Here is a 22476-nt window from a genome sequence, read left to right as displayed (position 1 = left end):
GAGTTTGAAGGATATGCAAATGTTTGGTGGGAAGAGGTCAACAAGAAGCGTGAGAAGGAAGACTTAGCACCCATTGACACATGGGAAGAGATGCAAGAAGTCATGCACACCCGCTTTGTACCAACTCACCACAAGCGTGACCTCTTCAACAAGCTCACTCAACTCAAGCAAAGCTACAAGTCCGTTGAGGAATATTACAAGGAGATGCACATGACCATGATGAGTGCAAATGTGGATGAGCGAGAAGAGCAAACTATGGCAAGATTCTTGAATGGCTTAAACATCCCCGTCAAAAGGATAGTGGAATTCTTGCCTTACAAAAACATGGTTGAGTTACTCCACCAAGCAACAAGGGCCGAACGCCAAGTGCGAGAAGACCTAGCAAGTGCAAAGACAAAGACCTTCTTCGCCGCAAGAAATGCTATGAATGCCTCCTCAAGCATCAAGAACACAAGTCCACTTGCGTCCAAGGATCCTCCAAAGCAAGCAAGAAGTGCCATCAAAACAACAAGCTTCAAGCCGGAGCAATCAACCATGTCCTCCAAAGCTTCCACCGGATCTAGTAACGTCACTTGCTTCAAGTGTGGTGCTCAAGGACATAAATCCTTTGAATGCAAGAACACAGGAGTTATGATCACTCGAGATGATGGAGATGTGGAGTACTTGAGTGAAGGTGAATATGAAGCCTTGGTACAAGCCGCAACCTCTCATGAAGATGATGCCTTGGAAGACCAAGAGCAAGTCCTATGTGTGCATGATGCAAGCCCTTCTCTTGTGGTGACCAAAGTGTTGACAACCCATGCACTTCCCAATGAAGACCAAAGGTGCAATATCTTCCAAACAAGAGCCGGAATCAATGGCAAGTCAATAAAGGTTATCATCGATGGAGGGAGTTGCCACAATCTTGCAAGCACCGAACTATGCACCAAGCTCAACCTCCCGCTCCGGAAACACCCCCATCCCTACCATGTGCAATGGCTAAGCGACAATGGAAATGTGAAGATCCAACACACCGTCACGATATCCTTCAAGATTGGCGCTTATGAAGACACCGTTGATTGTGACGTCATGCCTATGACGGTGTGCCACATGTTACTTGGTCGCCCTTGGCAATACGACAAGAAATCCAACCATGATGGCTACACAAATGCCTATAGCTTCAAGGTCAACGACAAGACCTACATCCTACGCCCAATGACTCCTAGCCAAGTAATTGCGGACAATGCAAAGGCTTTAGCGAGGGCTAAGGAAGCCACTATCACTAGTGAGTTGAGAGGTGAGAGAGTGATCCACCAAAAAGAGAGTGAGCACCACAAACCATATGTGAGTGAGATGAAAAGTGTCCTCCTAGCTACCAAGAGTGAGATGAGAGAAGTGCACCACAACCCATCCACCACCCTACACTACGTGCTCATTTGCAAGGGACCCTCGGCGGAGACTAACGACTTAACCAACATTCCTTCGTCTTTGTGGTCTATTTTGAAGGAATTCCAAGACGTCTTCCCCGACGAGCTACCTCATGGACTACCACCGCTTCGGGGCATCGAGCACCGCATCGACCTCATACCCGGCGCTCCCCTTCCAAACCGAGCCGCCTACCGCACCAACCCCGAAGACACAAAGGAGATTCAACGCCAAATACAAGACCTCCTCGCCAAAGGGTACGTTCGAGAAAGCCTTAGCCCTTGTGCCGTTCCCGTGATTCTTGTGCCTAAACCGGATGAGACGCAACGGATGTGTATGGATTGTCGCCCCATCAATGCCATTACCGTCCGTTATCGCCATCCCATTCCGCGTTTAGACGACATGCTTGATGAATTGAGTGGTGCCACCATTTTCTCTAAGATTGATTTGCGTAGTGGCTACCACCAAATTCGCATGGCAATTGGTGATGAATGGAAGACGGCATTCAAGACCAAGCTTGGTCTATATGAATGGCTTGTCATGCCATTTGGTCTTTCTAATGCTCCTTCGACTTTCATGCGTCTTATGAATCACATTTTGAGACCACTCATTGGCAAGAGCGTGGTTGTTTACTTTGATGACATTCTCGTCTATAGCAAAAATCTCGAGGACCATGTTCAACATGTGAGAGAAGTCTTATGCATATTGCGCCACGAGAAGCTCTATGCCAACCTCCCAAAATGCACCTTTGCTCAAAACAAATTGGTTTTTCTTGGTTTTGTGGTTTCCGCCAACGGGATTGAAGTTGATTCTTCCAAGGTTGAGGCCATCCACAATTGGCCCACTCCCACAAATGTTGGTCAAGTTCGAAGCTTCCATGGACTCGCCGGATTTTACCGCCGCTTTGTGAAAGATTTTAGCACCATCGCTTGCCCTTTAAACGAGCTTACTAAAAAGAATGTTCCGTTTGTTTGGGGCAAAGCACAACAAAAAGCTTTTGATGAATTGAAAAAGAGACTCACCGAGGCACCACTACTTGTTCTTCCCGATTTTGCTAAAACATTTGAGATAGAATGTGACGCGAGTGGCCTTGGAATCGGTGGTGTCCTCATGCAAAATGGAAAACCCGTGGCATATTATAGTGAGAAGTTGGACGGCGCACGCCTCAACTATCCTATTTATGACAAGGAACTTTACGCTTTGGTTCGTGTTCTTGAAGTTTGGCAACACTATCTTTGGCCAAGAGAATTCATTATTCACTCCGACCATGAATCGTTGAAGTATTTGAAAAGTCAACACACTTTGAACAAAAGACATGCAAAATGGGTTGAGTTCATTGAGTCCTTTCCATATGTAATCAAATACAAGAAGGGCAAGGACAATGTCGTTGCAGATGCCCTTTCCCGCAAGCTCACCCTTTTACTCACTCGTTTGGATTTCCATGTGTTGGGTCTTGATGAAATCAAAGAACAATATGCCTCCGATACTTTCTTTGGCCCAATTTTTGCAAAGTGTTCCATTGAAAAGGGCATCGATGATTTCTATTTGCACCAAGGATTCTTGTTTAAGGGCAACAAACTTTGTGTTCCAATGTCCTCGCTTCGCCTCTTGCTCTTACAAGAATCGCATGGTGGTGGTCTCATGGGTCACTTTGGACGTGACAAGACGCTCTCTATGCTCTCCACCCATTACTATTGGCCACGAATGAAGCGCGATGTGGAGCGCCTATGCAACCGTTGCACGACATGTTTACAAGCTAAGTCCACCTCCAACTCTTATGGTCTTTATACACCGTTGCCTATTCCTTATGCTCCTTGGTCCGATATAAGCATGGACTTTGTACTAGGATTACCTCGAACTAAATATGGTCATGATTCAATCTTTGTGGTAGTTGATAGATTCTCAAAAATGGCTCACTTTATACCATGCTCCCGAACGGATGATGCTTCACACATTGCCTCCTTGTTTTTTAGGAAAATTGTGAGACTCCACGGTGTACCAAGAAGCATTGTCTCCGACCGAGATGTCAAGTTCATGAGCTATCTTTGGAAGACACTAATGGCCAAGTTCAACGTCAAGCTTTTGTTCTCATCATCCTCGCACCCCCAAACCGATGGGAAAACCGAAGTGGTGAACCGAAGCCTCTCCACGCTACTACGAGTCCTTGTCAAGAAGAATTTGAAAGCATGGGAAGATTGCATCCCACATGCGGAGTTTGCCTACAACCGCGCCAAGCACTCTACAACATCGAGAAGCCCATTCATGGTCGTCTACGGGTTTGAACCACCTACGGCGATCGACCTCCTTCCTCTTCCGCTACATAAGCAAGTGAACATGGACATCGACAAGCGAGCACAATACATGAAGAAACTCCATGAAGACACAAGGGCAACGATCGAGCAACAAGTTCTGATGTGATCTGAGATCCCGGATGTGGCCCGATCTCGCGATTCAACCCAAGAACCAAGGGGAAAAGGTGGGAGGACGTGAGGAACACGAAGAACACGAGGAACACGGTACTCACGCACGCACACCAACCCGATACACCCGATACTTACCCCCGTGACTCGGTAGATCACGCCAATAGAATCTCCAAGGAAGAGGCACGCGGCAGAATTCCCGGAGAGAGATTGGTGTTGGAGAGAAGGGGATTGGTAAGGGAGAGAGAGTGCCTTGCACTAGAATCTCACTTAGCAATTCACAAATCAACAACAAGAGTGCCTTGATTACTGATGAGATCTGAGATCCCGGATGTGGCCCGATCTCGCGATTCAACCCAAGAACCAAGGGGAAAAGGTGGGAGGACGTGAGGAACACGAAGAACACGAGGAACACGGTACTCACGCACGCACACCAACCCGATACACCCGATACTTACCCCCGTGACTCGGTAGATCACGCCAATAGAATCTCCAAGGAAGAGGCACGCGGCAGAATTCCCGGAGAGAGATTGGTGTTGGAGAGAAGGGGATTGATAAGGGAGAGAGAGTGCCTTGCACTAGAATCTCACTTAGCAATTCACAAATCAACAACAAGAGTGCCTTGATTACAGAGGGATGATACCCAAGGGAGACTAAGCTCAAAGGTAGGTTTGAGTTCTAAACAAGTCTAATCTCAGATCTGAGCCAACTAGGCTATTTATAGTCGGGTAGGCGAATGGGTAAGTTACACGCTGAAAAATAGTCTTTGTCTTGAAGTTCGCGGTGGCGGAAGTTCCGGCCGTCTTGGGCGGAAGTTCCGGTCGGCGGAAGTTCCGGTCTGGAAGGCGGAAGTTCCGGCCCGGCCGGAAGTTCCGGCCAAGTTCCGGTCAAGTTCGAAATTAGCCCATTTCCTTGGCAAAGAACATCCAGGGGCGTTTTGACGGACTTTCGGAGCTTGGGCGGAACTTGGGCGGAAGTTCCGGGTGGGCGGAAGTTCCGGTCCCTGGGGGCGGAAGTTCCGGCTGGTTCCATTTCTCTGGGCGCTGGACGGCATCTTGGCAGCATCTGGGAGGAATCTGGCCGGAAGTTCCGGTCCTGGAGGGCGGAAGTTCCGGCCTGTGCGCTGGAGCTCCATCTTCATCATTTCCAGCTCTCTCTCCATTGGCTTGGACTCCATGGCTTGTGTCTTGACCGATGTACCTGATTGAACATAGTGTATTTGCATGAAGTAGCAAGCCATCCAAAGGGGTGTCAAAGGTAGAGGTAGAGAGGAGCGAATTCACCTTATCATGTAGAGCTTTAACTCGAGCCCTTGTCATTGGTCCACTTGGGGGACTTGTCGGTCTTGGTGAGGAGGTGTCCGAAGGCCACCCCGCATCATCTCCCCCCCCCCCTTGGGAGAGAGTCGTCCTCGACTCTTGTTCCTCCTCATCTCCATGATAGGGTGAGAGATCCGAGATGTTGAAAGTGTTGCTCACCAAGTACTTTGATGTTGGTATGTCGATGACGTAGGCGTTGTTGTTGATGCGCTTGAGGACCTTGAAAGGTCCATCTCCTCTTGGCTTGAGCTTGGAATTGCGTTCTTGCGGGAACCTTTCTTTCCGTAGGTGGATCCAAACGAGGTCTCCTTCTTCAAACACGCGTTCCTTTTTCTTGGCGTTGCGGCGGTTAGCTTGGCGAAGTACATGCTCTTGTATGGTTGCTCTTGTCTCTTCATGTAGTTTCTTCATGGCGGTGGTGCGCTCATCGAAGTCCATGTTCGTCCTTTGATGAAGAGGTAGTGGGAGGATGTCGAGTGCCGTTGGAGGTTCGAATCCATAGACGATCATGAAGGGACTCCTTGAGGTTGTGGAGTGCTTGGCTCGATTGTAGGCGAACTCCGCATGGGGTAGGCAATCTTCCCATGACTTCAAATTTGTCTTCACAAGTGTGCGGAGGAATGTGGAGAGGCTTCGATTGACCACTTCGGTTTGTCCATCGGTTTGAGGGTGCGAGGACGATGAGAACAAGAGCTTCACTCCAAACTTCGCCATGAGTGACTTCCATAGGTAACTCATAAACTTGACGTCTCGATCCGACACAATGCTTGCCGGTATTCCATGTAGGCGAACCACTTCCGGGAATAACAATGAAGCAATGTGTGAAGCATCATCGCTCTTATGACATGGTATGAAATGAGCCATTTTAGAGAACCTATCCACTACCACAAATATTGAGTCATGACCATGTTTTGTGCGTGGTAAGCCAAGTACAAAGTCCATGCTTATGTCCGACCAAGGTGCATATGGAATGGGTAAAGGCATGTAAAGACCATAAGGATTGGAAGTAGACTTAGCTTGTAAGCATGTTGTACACCGTCGGCAAAGACGTTCCACGTCGCGGTACATTCTTGGCCAATAGTAGTGGGTTGAGAGCATGGCATATGTCTTCTCTCGTCCAAAGTGACCCATGAGACCACCTTCATGTGACTCTTGCAAAAGCAACTTACGAAGAGAAGACTCGGGAATGCAAATCTTGTTAGCTTTAAACAAGTAGCCATCATGCAAATAGAAATCATCAAATCCGCGGTCAACGGAACACTTGGCAAAGATTGGACCAAAGAAAGCGTCGGAAGGGTAAAGTTCTTTGATCTCCTCAAGACCCAAAATGTGAAACTCCAAGCGGGTGAGTAGAAGAGTAATCTTGCGGGAAAGTGCATCCGCAACCACATTTTCCTTGCCCTTTTTGTATTTGATTACATAAGGAAAGGACTCGATGAACTCAACCCACTTAGCATGTCTCTTGTTCAAATTGTGTTGACTTTTCAAATACTTCAAGGACTCATGATCCGAATGGATAACAAACTCTTTTGGCCAAAGGTAATGTTGCCAAACTTCAAGAACACGAACCAAAGCATAAAGCTCCTTCTCATATATAGGATAGTTGAGGCGTGCGCCGTCCAACTTCTCGCTATAGTATGCCACGGGTTTTCCATTTTGCATGAGAACACCACCGATTCCAAGGCCACTCGCGTCACATTCTATCTCAAATGTTTTAGTAAAATCGGGAAGAGCGAGTAGTGGTGCCTCGGTAAGTCTCTTTTTCAATTCATCAAAAGCTTTTTGTTGTGCTTTGCCCCAAACAAACGGAACATTCTTTATTGTAAGCTCGTTTAAAGGGCAAGCAATAGTGCTGAAATCTTTCACAAAGCGGCGGTAAAATCCGGCAAGTCCATGGAAGCTTCTAACTTGACCAACATTTGTGGGAGTGGGCCAATTGTGGATGGCCTCAACCTTGGAAGAATCAACTTCAATCCCGTTGGCGGAAACCACAAAACCAAGAAAAACCAATTTGTTTTGAGCGAAATGGCATTTTGGTAGGTTGGCAAAGAGCTTCTCGTGGCGCAAGATGCATAAGACTTCTCTCACATGTTGAACATGGTCCTCGAGATTTTTGCTATAGATGAGGATATCATCAAAATAGACAACCACGCTCTTGCCAATGAGAGGTCGCAAAATGTGATTCATAAGACGCATGAAAGTGGAAGGAGCATTGGAAAGACCAAATGGCATGACGAGCCATTCATAGAGACCAAGCTTGGTCTTGAATGCCGTCTTCCATTCATCACCAATTGCCATGCGAATTTGGTGGTAGCCACTACGCAAATCAATCTTCGAGAAAGTGGTGGCACCACTCAATTCATCAAGCATGTCATCTAAACGTGGAATGGGATGTCGATAACGGACGGTAATGGCATTGATAGGGCGGCAATCCATACACATCCGTTGCGTCTCATCCGGTTTAGGCACAAGAATGACGGGAACGGCACAAGGGCTAAGGCTTTCTCGGACGTACCCTTTAGCGAGGAGGTCTTGTATTTGGCGTTGGATCTCCTTGGTATCTTCGGGGTTGGTGCGGTAGGCGGCGCGGTTTGGTAGCGGAGCGCCGGGTATGAGGTCTATGCGATGCTCGATGCCCCGAAGCGGTGGTAGTCCATGAGGTAGCTCGTCGGGGAAGACGTCTTGGAACTCCTTCAAAAGAGACAACAAAGACGAAGGAATGTTGGTTAAGTCGTTAGTCTCCGACGAGAGGCCCTTGCAAATGAGCACGTAGTGTATGGTGGTGGATGGGTTGTCTTTCACTTCTCTCCACTCGCTTTTGGTGGCTAGGAGGACACTCTTTCTCTCACTCATATGTGGGTGGTGGCGCTCACTCTCTTTTTGGTGGGTAGCTCCCTCTCCTCTCAACTCACTATGGTGGTTGTGGTGTTGTGCCCTCGCTAAAGCCTTCGCATTGTCGGCGATGATTTGGCTAGGAGTCATTGGGAGAAGCTCGAACTTCTTGTCCTTGACCTTGAAGGTGTATGCATTGGAGAAACCATCATGTATTGCCTTCTTGTCAAATTGCCATGGGCGGACAAGCAACATGTGGCACACGGTCATAGGCACCACGTCACACTCGACGGTGTCTTCATAGGGTCCTATCTTGAAGTTGACGGTGACGGTGTGTTGAATCTTGACATTGCCCTTGTCACTCAACCATTGTACATGGTATGGATGAGGATGTTTGCGAAGCGTGAGGTTGAGCTTCTCACATAGCTCGGTGCTTGCCAAGTTGTGGCAACTCCCACCATCGATGATGACCTTGATTGACTTGCCACCAATGCCGGCACGCGTTTGGAAGATGTTGCATCTTTGGTCTTCCATAGCTTGGGGTTGAATGGTGAGCACTCGAGTGACCACAAGAGAAGGGCTTGGATCATGTGTGCATAAGAGAGGGTCTTCTCCACTTTCTTCATCATACTCTTCCTCATTAGCAACGGCGGCTTGCACTAGGGCTTCATATTCACCTTCACTTAGAGTCTCTATGTCACCATTCTCCATAGTGATCATGACCTTGGTGTTCTTGCACTCAAAGGACTTGTGGCCTTGGGTGCCACACTTGAAGCAAGTGACATTGGAGGGTCCCGTAGAGGCCTTAGAGGAGGCGGTGGAGGATACCGTTTGCTTCATGCGACTTTGTATGGAAGGTTGCTTGGAAGGTGTAGAGGATGCGGTTGGCTTGACACTTGTTGTAGGAGTTGATGTGGCAAGCTTGGAGGCGAAGTATTGCTTGGACTTCGAGTACTTGATGTCCTCATTCACTTGACGCTCGGCCTTAGAAGCTTGGTGAACCAACTCAACCATGTTGGAGTATTTTTGGAACTCCACAATCCTCTTGATGGGGTAGTTGAGGCCATTGAAGAACCTAGCGATGGTTTGGTTCTCGGACTCTTGGATGTTTGCTCGCATCATGGTTAACTCCATCTCCTTGAAGAATTCCTCCACGGTCTTGGTGCCTTGTTTCAACTTTTGGAGCTTGTTGAAGAGATCGGTCTTGTAGTGTTTAGGGACAAAGAGAGCTTCCATCTCCTCCTTCATGTCTTCCCAAGTATCAATTGGAGGATCACCCTTTTCTTCCCTAAGAGTGACAACTTGTTCCCACCAAGTGTTGGCATAATCTTCAAACTCGAGGGAGGCCATGGCTACTTTCTTGGCACCGGAGTAGTTGTGTATGCGGAAGATCTTGTCAACCTTGAGTGCCCATGAGAGGTAGGCCTCGGCATCGTCTTCACCCTTGAACTTGGGCATGTTGAACTTGAGCTTTCCATACATATTCTCTTCATCTTCCATGTTCCTTCGGCGAGGATGGATGCCTTCATCTCTTGCGACTTGAGGTGGTAGAGGAGGTCTTCCACGACCAACCATAGCATTGGGTTGGCGTTGGAGGTGAACACTAGCTTCACTTGGCTCATGTTGGGGATGTTGTTGCGGATCTTGACGAGGTTGTTGACGTTGTCCAATGTTGGCTCTCTCATCTTGATCATGTTGAGGTTGTCCTCGGCCCCTTTGGTCATGGCGAGGATGGTTCCGGAGGTCACGCCTTGGTGGATCTTGATGACCTTGGTATTGAGCATCCACATGGGCTTGACGATGAAGTGCCGGGTCCATGTTGTGGAGGACGTTGTCTTGGGGTTGGTCGTCATGCCCGTGGTGGGCATGGCGAGCCGCTTGATGACGATCTTGGTGAAGAGCTTGGTCTTGTTGAGGACGCTCATGAGGACGAGCATGGCGGTGGAACTCTCCGCGCCTTGAGTTTGAGCGAGAATCATCATGACGAGCGTGCGGTCGACGAGAGCGGTGATGATCTCCATGCCTTGAGTCGGAGCTTGAGGACGAATGGTGATCATGGGAATAGTCATCATGTGAGGAGGTCGATGATGATGAGGAAGTAGAGCGATGTCGATGTCGGCGTCCCAAGTTGGTGATGGCGCGCTCGAGGCTATCCATGCGCCGCTCCATGTTTGCATCATTGGCCGCCACTTGGTCATGCAAGTTGTCCGTAGCTTCACGAAGAAGATTCATATCTTGGTTCACTTGAGTGAAATTGTGAGCCACTTCTTCATATTGTTCGTCGATGCGAGTCTCGAACAAGGTAAGTTGCTCCTTGAACTCTTGGCGTTGCACCCATAGATTGTGTTGGGTGGCCAACCTCTCGGTGTTGCGGAGGACTTCTCCATCCCTTGGCTCATCTCCGTTCCTATCCATGATGGAAAGACAAGAACTATGTTGTGGATGTTAGTGGAAGGAGACTACCTCGTACTCTTACCTTGGTAAGATAGTATTGAGGCAATCAACCAAGACCAAAGTAAGACCAAGTGTATCGGGACACACACAAAGGCACACGCAAAAGCTAGCAAATATGGTGTTAGGTGTGGATGGTGGAAAGCCAAAAGACGAAATCCAAAATCGAGTATGTTGTTAAGAGTGGGTAAGATGCAAAAGTCACAAGTCAAAAGCGGTGATCACAAAAGGCATACACAATGTGGAACACACACGTGGGACAAAATGGGGTTAGCGCGACGGAAAATGAGCACGAACAAAAAGGTCCTAACGAAGACTACTAGCTCGGTGTCACGCTAACGCAAGAGAGACCGTGGCTTGGTTGCAAAAATGAGAAGCAACAAGATTTGCGCAAGACGCCTCTCTTCTCTTTTCTCTCTTTTGCTTATAAGCTTTGGACTCTTTTGTGTATAGGTGTCACTCACACTCTTTTTCTTTTTCTTTTTCTCACTTTTTTTTTTGTATGCTTAGAAGCTTTCTTTTTTCTCACTATGGAAGACTACTACTATCTATGTAAGTATGTCACACTTCTTTTGCTTATCTTTTCACAACGAGCTTGCTTCGTAGCTTTGCTCAACACACGCACACCCTCACGGTCGGGACGCTTGCGCAATGCTTCGCAACACTAGAAAGCCACTCTCGATAGGAAAGGTACGCAAAGGAAGCTTAGGCTACAAGTTAGGTGCAAGTTATACCACGTGATGACGGTGGCCGACGAGCTTGAACTTGCTATGGTGGAAGGTGTCAAATGAACCGCTTGGATCCTCGGGGTGCCGTCGTCGTAGTTGATGTTGCGGAAGCTTTATGGGAGCTGAAAAGGCACACACTACGAAGTCCAAACACAAGGGGTTAGTGCCAAAACGAAAAACGAAGTTAGCTGTGAAAATTTCGGCCAGGCGGAAGTTCCGGTCCTGAGAGGCGGAACTTCCGGTCCGGGGGCGGAACTTCCGGTCCTCCGGGGCGGAACTTCCGGTCGCAATCAGATCTGCGGGCTGTTCTTCGATTTGGGCGGAAATCCGGGCCGAAAATCTTCGAATTCGTGGGAAAATTGGCACTAGAAGCTGTGGGAAGGTGGGGAATTGCAGATCAACACCCAAGACAAGTTTCTATTGGATCAAAACCACTCAAAACTCAACCAAATCACAGATCGGTCCAAAGGCAATTTGGGCTATTTTTTGGAAAATTTTCTAGAAACGAAATCGGGTGGGTGGAGGGTCAAAATCGCGGTAACCAAAGGCTGCTGATACCATATGATGAGATCTGAGATCCCGGATGTGGCCCGATCTCGCGATTCAACCCAAGAACCAAGGGGAAAAGGTGGGAGGACGTGAGGAACACGAAGAACACGAGGAACACGGTACTCACGCACGCACACCAACCCGATACACCCGATACTTACCCCCGTGACTCGGTAGATCACGCCAATAGAATCTCCAAGGAAGAGGCACGCGGCAGAATTCCCGGAGAGAGATTGGTGTTGGAGAGAAGGGGATTGATAAGGGAGAGAGAGTGCCTTGCACTAGAATCTCACTTAGCAATTCACAAATCAACAACAAGAGTGCCTTGATTACAGAGGGATGATACCCAAGGGAGACTAAGCTCAAAGGTAGGTTTGAGTTCTAAACAAGTCTAATCTCAGATCTGAGCCAACTAGGCTATTTATAGTCGGGTAGGCGAATGGGTAAGTTACACGCTGAAAAATAGTCTTTGTCTTTGAAGTTCGCGGTGGCGGAAGTTCCGGCCGACTTGGGCGGAAGTTCCGGTCAGGGGCGGAAGTTCCGGTCCTGGAAGGCGGAAGTTCCGGCCCGGCCGGAAGTTCCGGCCAAGTTCCGGTCAAGTTCCGAAATTAGCCCATTTCCTTGCAGTAACATCCAGGGGCTTTTTGACGGACTTTCGGAGCTTGGGCGGAACTTGGGCGGAAGTTCCGGGTGGGCGGAAGTTCCGGTCCCTGGGGGCGGAAGTTCCGGCTGGTTCCACTTCTCTGGGCGCTGGACGGCATCTTGGCTTCATCGGCTAGGAATCTGGCCGGAAGTTCCGGTCCTGGAGGGCGGAAGTTCCGGCCTGTGTGCTGGAGCTCCATCTTCATCATTTCCAGCTCTCTCTCCATTGGCTTGGACTCCATGGCTTGTGTCTTGACCGATGTACCTGATTGAACATAGTGTATTTGCATGAAGTAGCAAGCCATCCAAAGGGGTGTCAAAGGTAGAGGTAGAGAGGAGCGAATTCACCTTATCATGTAGAGCTTTAACTCGAGCCCTTGTCATTGGTCCACTTGGGGGACTTGTCGGTCTTGGTGAGGAGGTGTCCGAAGGCCACCCCGCATCAATTACAGAGGGATGATACCCAAGGGAGACTAAGCTCAAAGGTAGGTTTGAGTTCTAAACAAGTCTAATCTCAGATCTGAGCCAACTAGGCTATTTATAGTCGGGTGGGCGAATGGGTAAGTTACACGCTGAAAAGTAGTGCTGTGCTGAAGTTCGCGGTGGCGGAAGTTCCGGCCGACTTGGGCGGAAGTTCCGGTCAGGGGCGGAAGTTCCGGTCCTGGATGGCGGAATTTCCGGTCCTGGATGGCGGAAGTTCCGGCCCTGCCGGAAGTTCCGGCCAAGTTCCGGTCAAGTTCCGAAATTAGCCCATTTCCTTGCAGTAACATCCAGGGGCGTTTTGACGGACTTTCGGAACTTGGGCGGAACTTGGGCGGAAGTTCCGGGTGGGCGGAAGTTCCGGTCCCTCGGGGCGGAAGTTCCGGCCGGCTCCACTTCTCTGGGCGCTGGACAGCATCTTGGCAGCATCTGGGAGGAATCTGGCCGGAAGTTCCGGTCCTGGAGGGCGGAAGTTCTAGCCTGTGCGCTGGAGCTCCATCTTCATCATTTCCAGTTCTCTCTCCATTGACTTGGACTCCATGGCTTGTGTCTTGACCGATGTACCTGATCGAACATAGTGTATTTGCATGAAGTAGCAAGCCATCCAAGGGGGTGTCAAAGGCATAGGTAGAGAGGAGCGAATTCACCTTATCATGTAGAGCTTTAACTCGAGCCCTTGTCATTGGTCCACTTGGGGGACTTGTCGGTCTTGGTGAGGAGGTGTCCGAAGGCCACCCCGCATCATCTCCCCCCCCCTTGGGAGAGAGTCGTCCTCGACTCTTGTTGATGAGGTCTAAGACCCCGTGTGTGGCCCGATCTCGCGAATGACCCAAGAATCAAAGGGGGAAAGAGAGGGAGAGGCGGAATAACACGAAGAACGCGAAGAACACAACGCACACCAACCCGATACAATCGATACTTACCCTCGTGGCTCGATGGACCACGCCAATAGAATCACCACGGGAGAGACTCGAGGTAGAATCCCGGAGTGAGAGATCGGTGTTGAGGATGGAGGTAGGTGAGGGAGAGAGAGTGGGCTACACTAGAATCTCACTCACATAGATCCAATCATCCAACATGGGGTGCCTTGATACAAAGGGGATGAAACCCTAGGGAGACAAAGCTCAAAGTCATGTTTAAGCCTAAATCTTGTCTAACCAGCTATGGGGGCGAGCTGGGGTCTTTTATAGGCATACAAGGCGATGATACGTCTCCAACGTATCGATAATTTCTTATGTTCCATGCTACTTTATTGATGATATCTACATGTTTTATGCACATTATATGTCGTATTTACGCATTTTCTGGAACTAACCTATTAACAAGATGCCGAAGTGCCAGTTCCTGTTTTCTGCTGTTTTTGGTTTCAGAAATCCTAGTAACGAAATATTCTCGGAATTGGACGAAATCAACGCCCAGGTTCCTATTTTGCCCGGAAGCATCCAGAACACCCGAGAGCCGCCAGAGGGGGGCCCTGTGGGCCCCAGATGATAGGGTGGCGCGGCCAGGGCCTGGGCCGCGCCCCCCTATGGTGTCGCCGCCTCTTCGACCCTCCGAGGCTGCCCTTTCGCCTATATAAAGCCCCTGCATCGAAAACCCTTACAGAGGAAGCCACGGTACGCGAAACCTTCCAGAGCCGCCGCCATCGCGAAGCCAAGATCTGGGGGACAGGAGTCTCTGTTCCGGCACCCTGCCGGACGGGGAAGTGCCCCCGGAAGGCTTCTCCATCGACACCGCTGCCATCTCCACCGCCATCTTCATCACCGCTGCTGCTCCCATGAGGAGGGAGTAGTTCTCCATCGAGGCTCGGGGCTGTACCGGTAGCTATGTGGTTAATCTCTCTCCTATGTACCTCAATACAATGATCTCATGAGCTGCTTTACATGATTGAGATTCATATGAGTTTTGTATCACTACTATCTATGTGCTACTCTAGCAAAGTTATTAAAGTAGTTCTATTCCTCCTGCACGTGTGTAAAGGTGACAGTGTGTGCACCGTGTTAGTACTTGGTTTATGCTATGATCATGATCTCTTGTAGATTGCGAAGTTAACTATTGCTATGATAATATTGATGTGATCTATTCCTCCTACATATGCATGAAGGTGACAGTGTGCATGCTATGCTAGTACTTGGTTTAGTCTTTTGATCTATCTTACACTAAAGGTTACTAAAATATGAGCATTATTGTGGAGCTTGTTAACTCCGGCATTGAGGGTTCGTGTAATCCTACGCAATGTGTTCATCATCCAACAAAAGTGTAGAGTATGCATTTATCTATTCTGTTATGTGATCAAAGTTGAGAGTGTCCACTAGTGAAAGTCTAATCCCTAGGCCTTGTTCCTAAATACTGCTATCGCTGCTTGTTACTGTTTTACTGCGTTACTACTGCTGCGTTACTACTGCATGTTTACTTCCCGCAATATTACTACCATCAACTGCATGCCAGCAAGCACTTTTCTGGCGCCGTACTACTGCTCATATTCATTCATACCACTTGTATTTCACTATCTCTTCGCCGAACTAGTACACCTATTAGGTGTGTTGGGGACACAAGAGACTTCTTGCTTTGTGGTTGCAGGGTTGCATGAGAGGGATATCTTTGACCTCTTCCTCCCTGAGTTCGATAAACCTTGGGTAATCCACTTAAGGGAAACTTGCTGCTGTTCTACAAACCTCTGCTCTTGGAGGCCCAACACTGTCTACAAGAATAGAAGCACCCGTAGACATCAAGCACTTTTCTGGCGCCGTTGCCGGGGAGGGAAGGTAAACGGCACTCACACATTGGCAAGCCCGGCAACTAAGCACTTTTCCTCCCTCGTCAACTACGCGCCAAGCACTTTTCTGGCGCCGTTGCCGGGGAGGAAAGGTAAAAGGCTCTCATACTTCGGTTCCAGGTAACAGTACTTTTCTGGCGCCATTGTGTGTGTGCTCGAAGCTATTTCCTTTAGACTCTGCAATTGCGACATTTGGTTTCTTGTTTACACTAGTTAGGCATAATGGACAACAATGACCTTCTTATTCTATTTCCTGATTTAAGACATGGATGGTTTGATGCAAAAATTAAAAAACCCATGGAACATATTAATATGAATGCTTTGAATACTATTGTTGCTAATGCTATGGAAAATTCTAAGCTTGGGGAAGCTGGCTTTGATGAGCATGATATTTTTAGTCCCCCAAGCATTGAGGAGAAAATTTACTTTGATGATACTTTGCCTCCTATTTATGATGATTATAATGATAGTAGTCTTTTGTTACCACCTGTTATGGAGGATAAATTTGATTATGATTACAATATACCTCCTATATTTGATAGCTACTTTGTTGAATTTGCTCCCACTACAATTAATAAGAATGACTATGCTTATGTTGGGAGTAGTAATTATTTTATGCATGAGACTCATGATAAGAATGCTTTATGTGATAGTTATATTGTTGAGTTTGCTCATGATGCTACTGAAAGTTATTATGAGAGAGGAAAATATGGTTGTAGAAATTTTCATGTTACTAAAACACCTCTCTATGTGCTGAAATTTTTGAAGCTACACTTGTTTTATCTTCCTATGCTTGTTACTTTGCTCTTCATGAACTTGTTTATTTACAAGACTCCTATGCATAGGAAGAATGTTAGACTTAAATGTGTTTTGAATTTGCCTCTTGATGCTCTCTTTTGCTTCAACTTCTATTTCTTGCGAGTGCATCATTAAAACTGCTGAGCCCATCTTAATGGCTATAAAGAAAGAACTTCTTGGGAGATAACCCATGTGTTTTTTTTACTACAGTACTTTGTTTTATATTTGTGTCTTGGAAGTTGTTTACTACTGTAGGAACCTCTCCTTATCTTAGTTTTGTTGCATTGTTGTGCCAAGTAAAGTTTCTATGTCAAAGTTGATGTTATATTTGGGATCGCTGCGCAGAAACAGCATTGCTGTCTGTCACGAATCTGGGCACAGTTTTCTGTAGAAAATTCGAAAAAATCTGCCAATTTACGAGCGTGATCCTCAGATATGTACGCAACTTTCATTAGTTTTGAGTTTTTCCATTTGAGCAAGTCTGGTGCCAGCTTTAAATTCGTCTTTACGGACTGTTCTGTTTTTGACAGATTCTGCCTTTTATTTTGCATTGCCTCTTTTGCTATGTTGGATTCATTTCTTTGATCCATTAATGTCCAGTAGCTTTATTCAATGTCCAGAAGTGAAAAGAATGTTTGTGTCACCTCTGAACATGTGAATTTTTGATTATGCACTAACCCTCTAATGAGTTTGCTTGAAGTTTGGTGTGAAGGAAGTTTTCAAGGGTCAAGAGAGGAGTATGATATACTATGATCAAGAGGAGTGAAAGCTCTAAGCTTGGGGATGCCCCCGTGGTTCACCCCTGCATATTTCAAGAAGACTCAAGCATCTAAGCTTGGGGATGCCCAAGGCATCCCCTTCTTCATCGACAAAGTATCAGGTTCCTTCTCTTGAAACTATATTTTTATTCGGTCACATCTTATGTATTTTACTTGGAGCGTCTGTGTGTGCTTTTATTTTTGTTTTGTTATCTTAGTTCTCTGAATAAGTTCATCCTTGTGTGGGAGAGAGACACGCTCCGCTGGTTCGTATGAACACATGTGTTCTTAGCTCATAATATTCATGGCGAAGTTTCCTCTTCGTTAAATTGTTATATGGTTGGAATTGGAAAATGCTACATGTAGTAATTCTAAAATGTCTTGGATAATGTGATACTTGGTAATTGTTGTGCTCATGTTTAAGCTCTTGCATCATATACTTTGCACCCATTAATGAAGAAATACATAGAGCTTGCTAAAATTTGGTTTGCATAATTGGTCTCTCTAAGGTCTAGATAATTTCTAGTATTGAGTTTTGAACAACAAGGAAGACGGTGTAGAGTTTTATAATGTTTACAATATGTCTTTTATGTGAGTTTTGCTGCACCGGTTCATCCTTGAGTTTGCTTCAAATAACCTTGCTAGCCTAAACCTTGTATCGAGAGGGAATACTTCTCATGCATCCAAAATCCTTGAGCCAACCACTATGCCATTTGTGTCCACCATACCTACCTACTACATGGTATTTCTCCGCCATTCCAAAGTAAATTGCTTGAGTGCTACCTTTAAACAATTCAAAAAGTTATTACCTCTTATTTGTGTCAATGTTTTATAGCTCATGAGGAAGTATGTGGTGTTTTATCTTTCGATCTTGTCATTTACTTTTGACAGACTTTCACAATGGACTAGTGGCTTCATCCGCTTATCCAATAATTTTGCAAAAAGAGCTGGCAATGAGGTTCCCAGCCTCAATTAATTAACTTGCATTAATAATTCTCTTCACATGTTTTGCTCTGATTCATCAGTAAGCAACTTAATTTTGCAAATAGACACTCCTCCATGGTATGTGAATGTTGGAAGGCACCCGAGGATTCGGTTAGCCATGGCTTGTGAAAGAAAAGGTTGGGAGGAGTGTCATCCATAAATAAAGAAAAACTAAACTAAAGTACATGTGTAAACAAAAGAGAAGAGGGATGATCTACCTTGCTGGTAGAGATAACATCCTTCATGGGAGCCGCTCTTGAAAGTCTGGTTGATGAGGTAGTTAGAGTGCCCACTACCATTCGTTGACAACAACAAACACCTCTCAAAATTTTACTTTTATGCTCTCTTTATGTTTTCAAAACCAAAGCTCTAGCACAAATATAGCAATCGATGCTTTCCTCTTTGAAGGACCATTCTTTTACCTTTTTGTTGAGTCAGTTCACCTATCTCTCTCCACCTTAAGAAGCAAACACTTGTGAACTGTGCATTGATTCCTACATACTTGCATATTGCACTTGTTATATTACTTTATGTTGACAATATCCATGAGATATACATGTTATAAGTTGAAAGCAACCGCTAAAACTTAATCTTCCTTTGTGTTGCTTCAATACCTTTACTTTGATTTATTGCTTTATGAGTTAACTCTTATGCAAGACTTATTGATGCTTGTCTTGAAAGTACTATTCATGAAAAGTCTTTGCTTTATGATTCAGTTGTTTACTCATGTCATTACCATTGTTTTGATCGCTGCATTCATTACATATGTTTACAATATGATCAAGTTTATGATGGCATGTCACTTCAGAAATTATCTTTGTTATCGTTTTACCTGCTCGGGACGAGCAGAACTAAGCTTGGGGATGCTGATACGTCTCCAACGTATCGATAATTTCTTATGTTCCATGCTACTTTATTGATGATATCTACATGTTTTATGCACATTATATGTCGTATTTACGCATTTTCTGGAACTAACCTATTAACAAGATGCCGAAGTGCCAGTTCCTGTTTTCTGCTGTTTTTGGTTTCAGAAATCCTAGTAACGAAATATTCTCGGAATTGGACGAAATCAACGCCTGTGTTCCTATTTTGCCCGGAAGCATCCGTAACACCCGAGAGTCGCAGAGGGGGCCTGTGGGCTAGGATGATAGGGTGGCGCGGCCAGGGCCTGGGCCGCGCCCCCCTATGGTGTCGCCGCCTCTTCGACCCTCCGAGGCTGCCCTTTCGCCTATATAAAGCCCCTGCATCGAAAACCCTTACAGAGGAAGCCACGGTACGCGAAACCTTCCAGAGCCGCCGCCATCGCGAAGCCAAGATCTGGGGGACAGGAGTCTCTGTTCCGGCACCCTGCCGGACGGGGAAGTGCCCCCGGAAGGCTTCTCCATCGACACCGCTGCCATCTCCACCGCCATCTTCATCACCGCTGCTGCTCCCATGAGGAGGGAGTAGTTCTCCATCGAGGCTCGGGGCTGTACCGGTAGCTATGTGGTTAATCTCTCTCCTATGTACCTCAATACAATGATCTCATGAGCTGCTTTACATGATTGAGATTCATATGAGTTTTGTATCACTACTATCTATGTGCTACTCTAGCAAAGTTATTAAAGTAGTTCTATTCCTCCTGCACGTGTGTAAAGGTGACAGTGTGTGCACCGTGTTAGTACTTGGTTTATGCTATGATCATGATCTCTTGTAGATTGCCATGTTAACTATTGCTATGATAATATTGATGTGATCTATTCCTCCTACATATGCATGAAGGTGACAGTGTGCATGCTATGCTAGTACTTGGTTTAGTCTTTTGATCTATCTTACACTAAAGGTTACTAAAATATGAGCATTATTGTGGAGCTTGTTAACTCCGGCATTGAGGGTTCGTGTAATCCTACGCAATGTGTTCATCATCCAACAAAAGTGTAGAGTATGCATTTATCTATTCTGTTATGTGATCAAAGTTGAGAGTGTCCACTAGTGAAAGTCTAATCCCTAGGCCTTGTTCCTAAATACTGCTATCGCTGCTTGTTACTGTTTTACTGCGTTACTACTGCTGCGTTACTACTGCATGTTTACTTCCCGCAATATTACTACCATCAACTGCATGCCAGCAAGCACTTTTCTGGCGCCGTACTACTTCTCATATTCATTCATACCACTTGTATTTCACTATCTCTTCGCCGAACTAGTACACCTATTAGGTGTGTTGGGGACACAAGAGACTTCTTGCTTTGTGGTTGCAGGGTTGCATGAGAGGGATATCTTTGACCTCTTCCTCCCTGAGTTCGATAAACCTTGGGTAATCCACTTAAGGGAAACTTGCTGCTGTTCTACAAACCTCTGCTCTTGGAGGCCCAACACTGTCTACAAGAATAGAAGCACCCGTAGACATCAGGCGACCTGGGTCGAAAAGGTACAAGTGGGTGGGTCAAACCCGACGGATCCGGTTTGGGGCCGGTCTGACCGGGCTGTGGACCGGATGGTCCGGTCACGGGTCCGGTCGACCGGTCGCAAACCGGAAACCTCGCAGATTTCCGTCCGGTTGGCCTCCGGTACGATGCCTGGGTGCGCCCGGTCTGTGGCCCGGTCTGACCGGCCTCTGGGCTGGCCGGCCTGTTCCTCCCTCCTCTTCTTCCTCTTCCTTCTCTTCTTTCCTTCTTCTTCTTCCTTCTTCCATGCACCATGGGGGTTCCTTCTCTCTTGGTCCTTGTCGACGTCGGCACCTATAGACATCATGATAGGCATGAGGTAGCATGCCATTCAAGTTGGTGTTGAGATCGACCATAGAGAGGAAGGAGTTCACCTTGACGTATATGGCGGGGTTTTGTGTTGTTGGTCCACTTGGGGGACTCCTTGGCCATGGTGTAGCGTCGATGATAGGCGGGGCTTCACTTGTTGGTCTTGAGGCGTAGGTGTCCAAAGGCCACCCCGCATCATCTCCCCCCCCTTGGGGAAGAGTCGTCCTCGACTCTTGCTCCTCCTCACCGATGAGGTAGACGGGAAGGACTTGTATAGGTGCCCTTGTGTCCTTAGGGATGCTCGTCGTAGTGCAGGCGTCTTTGTTGTAGTCCATCACGGGTCTCCCATGTAGTGGTGGAGGGGCAAAGTCTCGGTCGAAGAAGAACAAGGGGAAAAGCAACTTGCAAAAGGAAAGCTTGTGGATGCCAATTTGGTGACCGGCGAACAAGAGGCTCTCAATCAAATACGAAGCATCAAGTCGTTTCTCCAAGAGGCATGTGGCAAAAATGGTAATCGAAAGAGTGTCGATGTATCCAAAATTTGGTAGGGCAAAAGTTTGTGCATGTAAAGTGGCAAAAATGTTATATGTCGTATTGTCCCACTCAAATGGAACAATAAAAAGGCGAGTATCGGCGGCAAAATTTGGGGCAAAATTGTTATGTGCAATGGCAAAGCCATGGAGACTTCTAGCTTGGGAAAGTATGGTTGGCGTGAGCCAAGTATGGGTATTCGCAAGTGTCAAAGAATCCATTTCAATTGCCATAGATAAAATGAGAAATCCAAAGAAGGGCAACTTTTTGTGTAACTTGTGGCACAAGATGCATATGGTGTCTCTCACATGTATGACATGGTCCTTGAGAATCTCGGAGTGTATGATGAAAGCATCAATACATACAACAACCATTGTGCCAACAAGATGTTTCAAGATATGTTGCATAAGAAGCAAAAGAGGTGACGAGGAATTGGACCAAACCGAAAGCTCAACAAACCAAGTCGGAAACACATGAGGGCGAAGGCTTGTGGGAACATACCCTTTGGTGTGATTCCCGCGGGTTAGGTCCTTGATGGGGTAGCTCTCAATTGCGCGTTTCGTGAGCTCATGCTCCGTGGCGGTGGAAGTTGTCGTCCTTGTGGCTACACATGGAAGAAACAAGACAAAAAGTGTGTGTGCATGGTAGATGAAAACATCATCCATCATGATGTTCCATGTCTTGTGCACATCACCATTAGTGTCAATCAAGATAGTATGAAATGCATGGCGATGGTGCATATGGCAAGAAGGTGCATTCATGGCATGTGGTAACTCATGATCATCAAAAAGGGAGAAGGCTATGGGGGCCATCTCGTGGACAATGAAATAAGCACTCTTGCATACCAAGCATAAGAAAGAGCAATTGTTCACAATCTTGGATGCAAGGATCATGGAATGGTGTAAACATTTTGGGCAAAGCATGTGGAAACTAATGTCATCATTGTCAACAAGACATGTCAAAGAGCGAGTAGTCATCAATGGAGTTGTAACACAAGCATGAGCATAACCATTATCATTGCAAGCAAGCGGAGCAAATATGAAGCTCTCATAGCATGGCATGGTCATGG

The sequence above is a fragment of the Lolium perenne genome, chromosome 5, assembly GCF_019359855.2.
Source record: "Lolium perenne isolate Kyuss_39 chromosome 5, Kyuss_2.0, whole genome shotgun sequence".
Taxonomy (NCBI): Eukaryota; Viridiplantae; Streptophyta; class Magnoliopsida; order Poales; family Poaceae; genus Lolium; species Lolium perenne.
This window is presented reverse-complemented; position numbering follows the sequence as displayed.